The sequence below is a fragment of the Nematolebias whitei genome, chromosome 11, assembly GCF_014905685.2.
Source record: "Nematolebias whitei isolate Nwh7 chromosome 11, NemWhi1, whole genome shotgun sequence".
NCBI lineage: Eukaryota > Metazoa > Chordata > Actinopteri > Cyprinodontiformes > Rivulidae > Nematolebias > Nematolebias whitei.
This window is the reverse complement of record NC_056508.1, coordinates 47,887,493-47,895,858: the sequence shown is the minus strand read 5'-3', so window position 1 is coordinate 47,895,858 and position 8,366 is coordinate 47,887,493. Positions and strand designations below refer to the sequence as shown.

General features: G+C 41.2%; 1 protein-coding gene across 1 annotated transcript in view; it reads right to left on the bottom strand.

The window, feature by feature from the left end:
* The window catches only part of otud5a (OTU deubiquitinase 5a), a gene marked incomplete at its 5' end in the record, with an annotated part of 128,892 nt that overhangs the window by 82,667 nt on the left and 37,859 nt on the right, over nucleotides 1-8,366 (bottom strand).

The following is an 8,366-nucleotide window of genomic DNA, read 5'->3' as shown; positions in this document are numbered from 1 at the left end:
CTCACAGTCACTCTTCTGTCAGGAATCTGTTATCGTGGGTCGTGTTTTAAATCTGACAGTTTTACAGAAGTGAAAATTGTCTTTTTCCAACTAACACTCATTAACAAGGTGAAGTACCAAAGATCTTCAAGGTGTTCCTACCAACGACCTTGAAAAAGTGCTTCACACTTTTAAAACCTCTCAGTTGGACTCAAGTATTTTCACTGTGTTGCTTTGGAGAAATAATTTCTGCATCTCTTACAAACCGTCCAGAACGCAGCGGCTCACAGTTACCAGGTCCTAAAGAACCGGGTCTTGGCTTCTGTCCACTGTCTTTCTGTCTGTTGGACAGGCTGGTTTTTATTTGACTGCTTGTTTTAAAGTTTTCAAAGGTCTGGCCCTGTCATACTTCTGTGATCTCCTGAACATCTACACTCCAGTCAGAGCACTCGGGCCTACCAACAAGTCAGACACACCTCACTGTCACAAATAAAATGTTTTATTTTTTATTCAGCTAAGGTTTCATACGACGGAGCTTTAGGGCCACGCTAAGAATAAAATTAAAAGCCATAAAGTTACAAGAGTAAAGTCTTAATATTACGAGAATAAAGTTGTACGAGACTTTTTGCAGCTCTCGTGTTTTTTTTATTTGTTTGTTTTTTCCATGAGTTGGATCTACGACGCGACCTGTCAATCAATCCAGTAGACGTGTCAGCAAATGATCAATCTGAAGCTAAATGATTGAGAAATCAAGGGTTGCACTGTGAGTGATGTGGACAGTCTCCAAGGTGAGTCACTGTGTTTATGAAGTGGTCCGCCATCACTTTTGGGTCACTGTTTGTGAAATATGCCTCTATCCACATTATGTCTCGACTAAATCCATCAATGCAGCCATTAACTGCAATACCATACGACTTCAGTCATCATAAGAATGTTCAACATTCTTCATTTTACACAGTTAAAATGCGGTAAACCGTGCGTTATCGTGTCGGAGTTTGGATAATATTATGACTTTATTCTGGTAAAAATATTACGAGTTTATTCTCATAATATTATGAGTTTATTCTCATAATATTATGAGTTTATTCTCGTAATACTACTGACTTTATTATCATACAACTTTATTCTCATAAAATAATGACTTTATTCTTGTAATACTAAAACTATATTCTTGTAATTTTATGGGTCTAATTTTTTTCTTAGCGTGGACCTAAAGCTCCGTCGTAGTTTCATGCCCTGCTCTGTAAAAGCATTAGAAATAAAGTTTTTTATATGTTGGATGAGTTATACATAGTTTGATAAACTTGTGATCAGGATTGTTTTACATGCATTCAAGCTAAAATTTACAACAGATTTCACTAAAGGAACATTTGTTTTGCATGAACCATGACAGTCAGTCGCTGCAGCAGTAAAATACCTGCAGTCACTACCTGAACAGGCAAAACACAGGATGGACAAAGTTTGTCTTTACATCATCACTGCAGCAGGCAAGTGTTACATTTGAATTTATAATTAAGTTTATAGCATTTTTAAAGTAAGAATATGTGAACTTTTTTAACTGATTTTATAAAAGTAAAGATTTGTTGCTTCACGGTGCAGAAACAAACTGACGTATGATACATTTACTTCTCTTTACAACACATTACATTTAATAAGGAAGCTACACAGATGACCTGTTAAAACAAATTAATGAGTGTGTTCGTGCTTTCAGCTCTCTCCTCAGTTTCTGCAGCAACTTTTCATTTTGTTTATGAGCTGAAGAACTGGACTGAAGCTCAGAGTTACTGCAGAAAACACTACAAAGACCTGGCAACCATAGACAGCATGGAGGACGTGGACGTCCTGAACAACATGAAAAACTTGAGCAAAATGAGCTACCCAACAAACAGCTATGTGTGTTCACTTTTCTTACATCGTTTGAAAAGTGCAACTAATCCTGATGGTTTTCCCTGTAGGTCACCGGAGATGTCTTACAGAAGGCTGAGCATATTCTAGTACACTCAGATTGTATGTATGTGCTTTTCTTGGGTTTTTCGTCATGAGGATAGTTTTTAGGTGAAGCACAAGAATAAATATGAAATTGTTCTCAGTGTTAGCAGCAAGGCTTGTGTGTAAAATAATTTAAAGTAAAACAAATAAGAAATGATTTTGTGTTTAATTTCTTGAACAGTTTCAACAAAGAAGCCACGTCACTTTTTTCTTATGATTTCAGCGAGCCTGGATTGGACTGTACGATGACGTGAACAGCTGGAAGTGGTCGATGTCAGACCCAAACTTCTACCAACAGAACGAGGCAGCGTTCAGAAACTGGTCTCCTGGAGAACCGAGCAACTCTGGAGGAAGAGAGAGCTGTGGAGGGATATATCATGACGGAACCTGGAACGATGAACCGTGTTCTGTTCAACAGCGCTTAATCTGCTTTGACATCAGCGGTAAGAGCCAACAGAATCAAATGTAAAGTACTTCAGATTTAGATTTGGACCTCACTGCTGCTGCTTTTGTTGTACGCTTTAACTAGAGGAAGTCAGAGGACAGTGCGAACACCACACACACCTCTTGTCTTTCTTCATCTGCACTGAATAACAAACTGTTAAACTTAAAATAAACTGTACAACACATTGATGTCTGCGAGTTAGCATAAGGCTCGGTTGGGTAGAACCAAAAAGTATCACATTTTGGTTCAAAATCAACAATCATCTCCTTAAAACTCATTTCAAAACAACAACCAGTCCAGCTTCACAAAGGTAAAGATAATATGCTAATCACCTTAAACCAGGGGACAGTTAGAGTAGCTAAAAGAGCAGAGCAGCTCTCACCTGCCCTGTCTGTACTGAAAGGGGCAGAGTGCAGAGTAGGGCTCCCCCTACAGGGCTTCCAAGGTAATACCATAGACTATCCACTGTTAACCTGTGCATACGGTAACTGTCACATTTTTAAAAGTTATTATTTTGATTGCCAGCCTCATTGTCCTTCCAGTCCTTAACTTGTTTCTTTTTTTTCAGGGCCAAATGTGACATTTGTCCTCATCAACACCTTATTGAACTGGAATGACGCTCGAAGTTACTGCAGAGAACGTCACAGTGACCTGGCCAGTGTGAGGAACCAGGCCGAGAACCAGAAAGTGCAGGAGCTGGTACCAGCAGATCAAATAGTCTGGTTTGGTCTTTACAGAGACACCTGGAAATGGTCTGATGGAAGCAGCTCCTCATTTATGTACTGGAATCAACAGGAACCCAATGGCAACACAGAAAACTGTGCTGCAGCATACTTTGGAAATAATAAGTGGGAGGACTGGAGCTGTGATGTAAAGAGAGCATTCGTTTGTTACAGCGGTAAGCTACAATCCACATTAAAGGTTGGATATTGTTCTGTTTATCAGTAAAGTTGATCCAGCTCTGGATTTATACAAGTTCTTCGTGCAATTTAAAAAATACTTTTCTTTTCTTTTTCATTTTTTAGTATTAATTTGTCTATCTGTGGACATTTTCAGATGGTGCTGGATTAAAACTGCTCAGTAAATAAGAACATTAAATCTTTTGATGTGTGACCTGTCCTTTAGTTTTACATTAGGTTGAAAACGTTTTCAAAATGATTGCAAACGTTACATTTCTACAAAAACTACTTTATATTGATGATTTTAAACCTAAAACAAACATCTTAAATATTCATAGGAATGGTAAAATATAAAATGGTTCATATGAGTTCACCCCACCCAAAAAAAAGGTCAATACTTAGTTTTGTCGTAGTTAGTCTCTTTAGGTCTGTCTTCTTGGTCCTGGTCTATGAAGTCTCTTTCTGTTTGTCTTAACGCTCCACAGAAGAAGAAGCTGAGGCTGCAGGTGTACATGGAACAGATAAATGCACATATTAACAAACACTGGGAATATCAGGTCAATCCCTATAATTTCTCTGTATTTAGCTCCATTTCTCTTTAAACTCTGACCAGTTTTCTAATCTATGCTGTGAAACAGCTAGGATGAGTCAGTTCCTCTGAGTCCAAAACCAGTTTTCAACTGGAAATGGGCGCATTACCCCCTCCAGGTCAGAGGGAGCCATTGTCTCAGGTGGCACAGATTAAGTATCTGGGTATCTTGCTGATGGTAGGATGAAGCAGGAAATGGATCCGTCCAATGAGGGTGTTGCTTTGACTGGTGATGGTGAAGAAAGTGTTGTGTTGAAAGAAAGTTCTGGATTTATAGTGTGTGGGGGGAGGGGCTTAGCATTAGAAATAGGATGAGGAGCTCTGTAATCTGGGGGGCTCAGAATACAACAGATGCTCCTCTGCATCGAACGCAGTCAGTTGAGGAGGTTCAGGCTTTTGATTAGGATGCCTCCTCGACGCCTCCCTCTAGAAGTTTTCCAGCATGTCCCTAGGAGGAAAGTCCAGGGCACACCTAGAACACACTGGATGGATTATCATACCTGCCAGCATTTGCTGATGGCAATGAGGGACACCTATAGGTATTTGCAAGTGCCAGGGATAAAATGTGGTCACGGAATGGTCACGGAATGGTCATGGGGCATGCTCCCCCCCTCCCCCCACCCCACCCCCAAAAAAACCCCACTTTAAACGCTGTATTTTTTTAGACAATTGAAGTGCATTTTACTAAATTCCTAAGAATAAACATAAAATCAGTATATTATACATTTATGGAAAGGCAGAACAATTAACAATAACTGGCCTTTAAGTTGAACTTTAACTGAGAACATACTTAAAAATTACATTATCTTTATTTTTTGTTTTATACACACTGAGCTCCATGACTGTCTTGACTGGATCAAACTAAACTTTTGTCATAAAATCTCCTCAAAACCTCATGCAGTAACCAACAGGCTACCCTGAGAAACCTACCTGATAGGTACGAAACAACAAATACACAAATAGAAACTACAAGCTTCCCTACAAACACCATATCTGCGGCTGGTGTCTGCGTCCACCATTGGTCCATTGATTATGGCCACAGAAACTAAAGATTGGATTATTTACTTTTGTTATAAACTTTTAGACATTTAAATTATCACCACCACAAGCACACACACACTGAGACGTTGCACTGCCTTCCATTCAGTTTTCATTCAGTTCTACAGCACAACCCATCCTCAGTTCACACCTTAGGGCCCGTTTACACGGCGCGTATTCTGAGAGCATCCACTTCTTTCTCTCTGCGGTTCTGCTGATCATCTACACGACACCAGTGGCCCCCCTCTTTGAATCCAGAGGTTTCTGAACCCACCTTCCAGAGTGGAGGATTTTCTCTGACCCCCCGCTGATGATGTAAACATCTCCCGCTGAGGCTTTGTGTTAAACCACATGCGCACACGCACGCCTGGACAGACGCTATATTTCTATCAACATGGCGGCGGACACACTGCTTTCAGAACTACGACTGATGGAATATATTTTTAATCTCGTAGTTAATCTACGTCAGATTCCAGGTGCTGTGACCAACATCTGTGTTGGAAGAGACACGATCCAGTTCTAATGTCGCTGTTTATAGAACGAGGCACGCGCACACGTCGCGCTGCACTATAACACTATAACATCTAAATGTGCTAAATAACAAGTTTAACAATAATAAAAAATATTTATGTTAGTGTGAGTTATAATGAAGCTCTGAGCTGAATGAAGCTATCTGGACATTGTGTAGTTCAAATTTAAAATGATGCTAAACATAAAGCGTGAACACTAAAGTTGAAAATTAAGACATCAGGTTTAATTTTTATTATTTATTCAACACCACAAACTGTATGTCACACAAACACTGATAAACTGAACACACTATTAAAAACAAGTTAACTGAACTTGAATGGATTGAATAAAAGAACTGAGGGGAACTTTAAATAAATAGTTCATCCATTGTCTCTCTCTTCGACGTCCTGCTGCCGAGCCTCGTTCAGAACCGGTCCACCTGGTGGGAGACAGCTCCTTCTTCTTTCAGGAAAAAATAAAAACTCAGTTGGTTGTTTTGTAACCGAAGTAAACACAAGCTAACATTATAAGAACATTTGATTAACCTGCTGTAAACCAGCTACTGATGATCACGGAGTAAAGTTCAACATTGTGACTCGGTTCTGGTCCACTCAGCGACCAGTGTGGAGCTGTTAGACAAAGCGGTCCCACTTGGCGTCAGATCTGTCGATTCTTTTATCCACAATCCAGCTTTAACTTGTTGTTACGTTACGTTGTTGTTAGCTGCTTAGCACAGAGGAAAACAGCGTGCCGAGGCAGCAGCATGTGCATTAGGTGAAGGTACAAAATTCACAGCGCCATCTAATGACCCGGCATGGTAACTACAGCGGATTCAGGAGGGGGGGGGGGGGGGGGGAATCCTGCGGATGCATGTAAACCCAAAATGTGACCGTGTCAATGCGGATCTTTTCCTCTAATTAACATACGAAAAAACCTACATTTCCCCCATCGTGTCCGTGTAAATAGGACCTTAGTCCTAAACCTAAGCCCTAACCAGGAGAATCACTGTGAAAAAAAATCACTGTAATGCTGCTTGATTGCTGATATGTGCTGCTGACTGTCCATGTTGCTGATCTCATGCTGCTGATCTGTTTCATGTTGATGTGTTCATGCGTGCTCATCTGCTCACACAGACTCATGTTCGTGCTGCTGTTGTGTGTGTTGTTTTTGTACTATTAGTGCTTAGTGTACTCTTAGTTCATATCTTGGATCTTATTACTGTTTTTCTTTTACAATTTATACTTTTTGTTGGATGAAACTGGGACCCTGTGTACACAAATTTGTTCCACCACATGTACCACATGAGATGAGAATGACAATAAAGAACTCTGACCTTGACCTTGCAAATTCCCTGTAAAAATAGAAAGACGTGTGTGTGTGTGCTTGTTTATGTTACTTTGTGAGGCCAATTTTTTAAAAACGTACTACATTGTGGGGACCAACTGCTCCTTGTGGGGACCAAAGCCTGGTCCCCACAAGGAGCCGTCTTTTTGATGGGTTAGTGATTCATGAGTCTAACAGCCTCAGGGTAGAAGCTGTTCCTCAGTCTAGTGGTTCTACACTTAATGCACCTCAACCTCCTTCCTGAGGGGAGTGGGGCAAAAAGTGTGTGTGCTGGGTGAGTGTGGTCCTTCATGATGCAGGTGGCCCTCTTCCTGCATCTGGAGGTGTAGATGTCTGTGATGGTGGGGAGGCTGACTCCAACATCTTCTGTGCAGCCTTCACCACTCTCTGCAAAGCTTTTCTTTCTGCAGCTGTGCAGCCTCCATGCCACACGTTGATGCTGGAGCACAGGATGCTCTCCACTGCACACCTGTAGAAGGAGGTGAGGACTGAGCATCCAGACCAGCTCGTCTCAGCCGCCTGAGGAAGTAGAGTCTCTGATGAGCTTTCTTCATCAGGCTGGTGGTGTTGTTGCTCCAGCTGAGGTTGTTGTTCAGGTGCACACCCAAGTTCTTGAAGCTGGAGACCACTTCCACCACAGATCTTCTTATGTTCTGGGGAGGTGTGTTTGTTCCTTCTGACGTCCACGGCCATCTCCTTTGTCTTCTTCACATAAGTGATATATCGAATCCGTGATAAACAAACCGCGAAGTAACGAGGGACTCCTGTACAGCAAAATTTGTGAAAACTATTTTGGCCTTCTTAAAGTTTCATTGTTAAATCTCAGTTAAAGCCGTCATCCTAAAGCCCATTAATATACTGAACATAGGTTCCCAAAGACACACGTATTAAAATTACATAATTTATGCTCATTTGCAGAATTACCACTTTTATTTGGTGGAGGGGTTGGTGGAGTACCACTGTGATCCTAGGGGCTATGTTGTCTGGGGTAACAACCCCTGTCTTCCGTTTTCAACAGGCCTCGGGGGAGAGGTCAGGCAGAGTGACAATAATAAGAGTCAGTAAGAGTGATTCAAAAACTTAAAGGACAAACAGACTTATTAGGAAATCTCTCCCAGAAAAAGGAAACTTGGGCACCTCCCTGCAGCCAGGCCAGGGGGTGAGCTCACGATGAGCACCTGCAAGTTGAGCCTTAGCTCCTGGGGCTTGGCCAGGCCTAACCTGAAGGGATGACAGGACATCGCATTTCTGTAGACCCTCCACCTGCGGGGAGGACAATCAAGGTTGAAAATTGTAGATGCCAGGTGGCAGACACAGTAGGGTTCCTGGTCATACCTATTCCTGGTAGCAAAGACTAGTTAAAGAGTATTTGTAATTTGTCTTTGTCTAGACAAAGACAAATTACAAATATGACCAAGAAGAAATATTGCTTGTGTCCACGGGTGACACATATCGTGGTTAAAACTTCTGTTCTGTAACTCCTATATATGGTGCCCTATCAACAATGACTTTGTGTCTCTGAATTGTATAAATGCACTGTTTTTCCAGCAACTAAATTTATTTTGAAAATGTA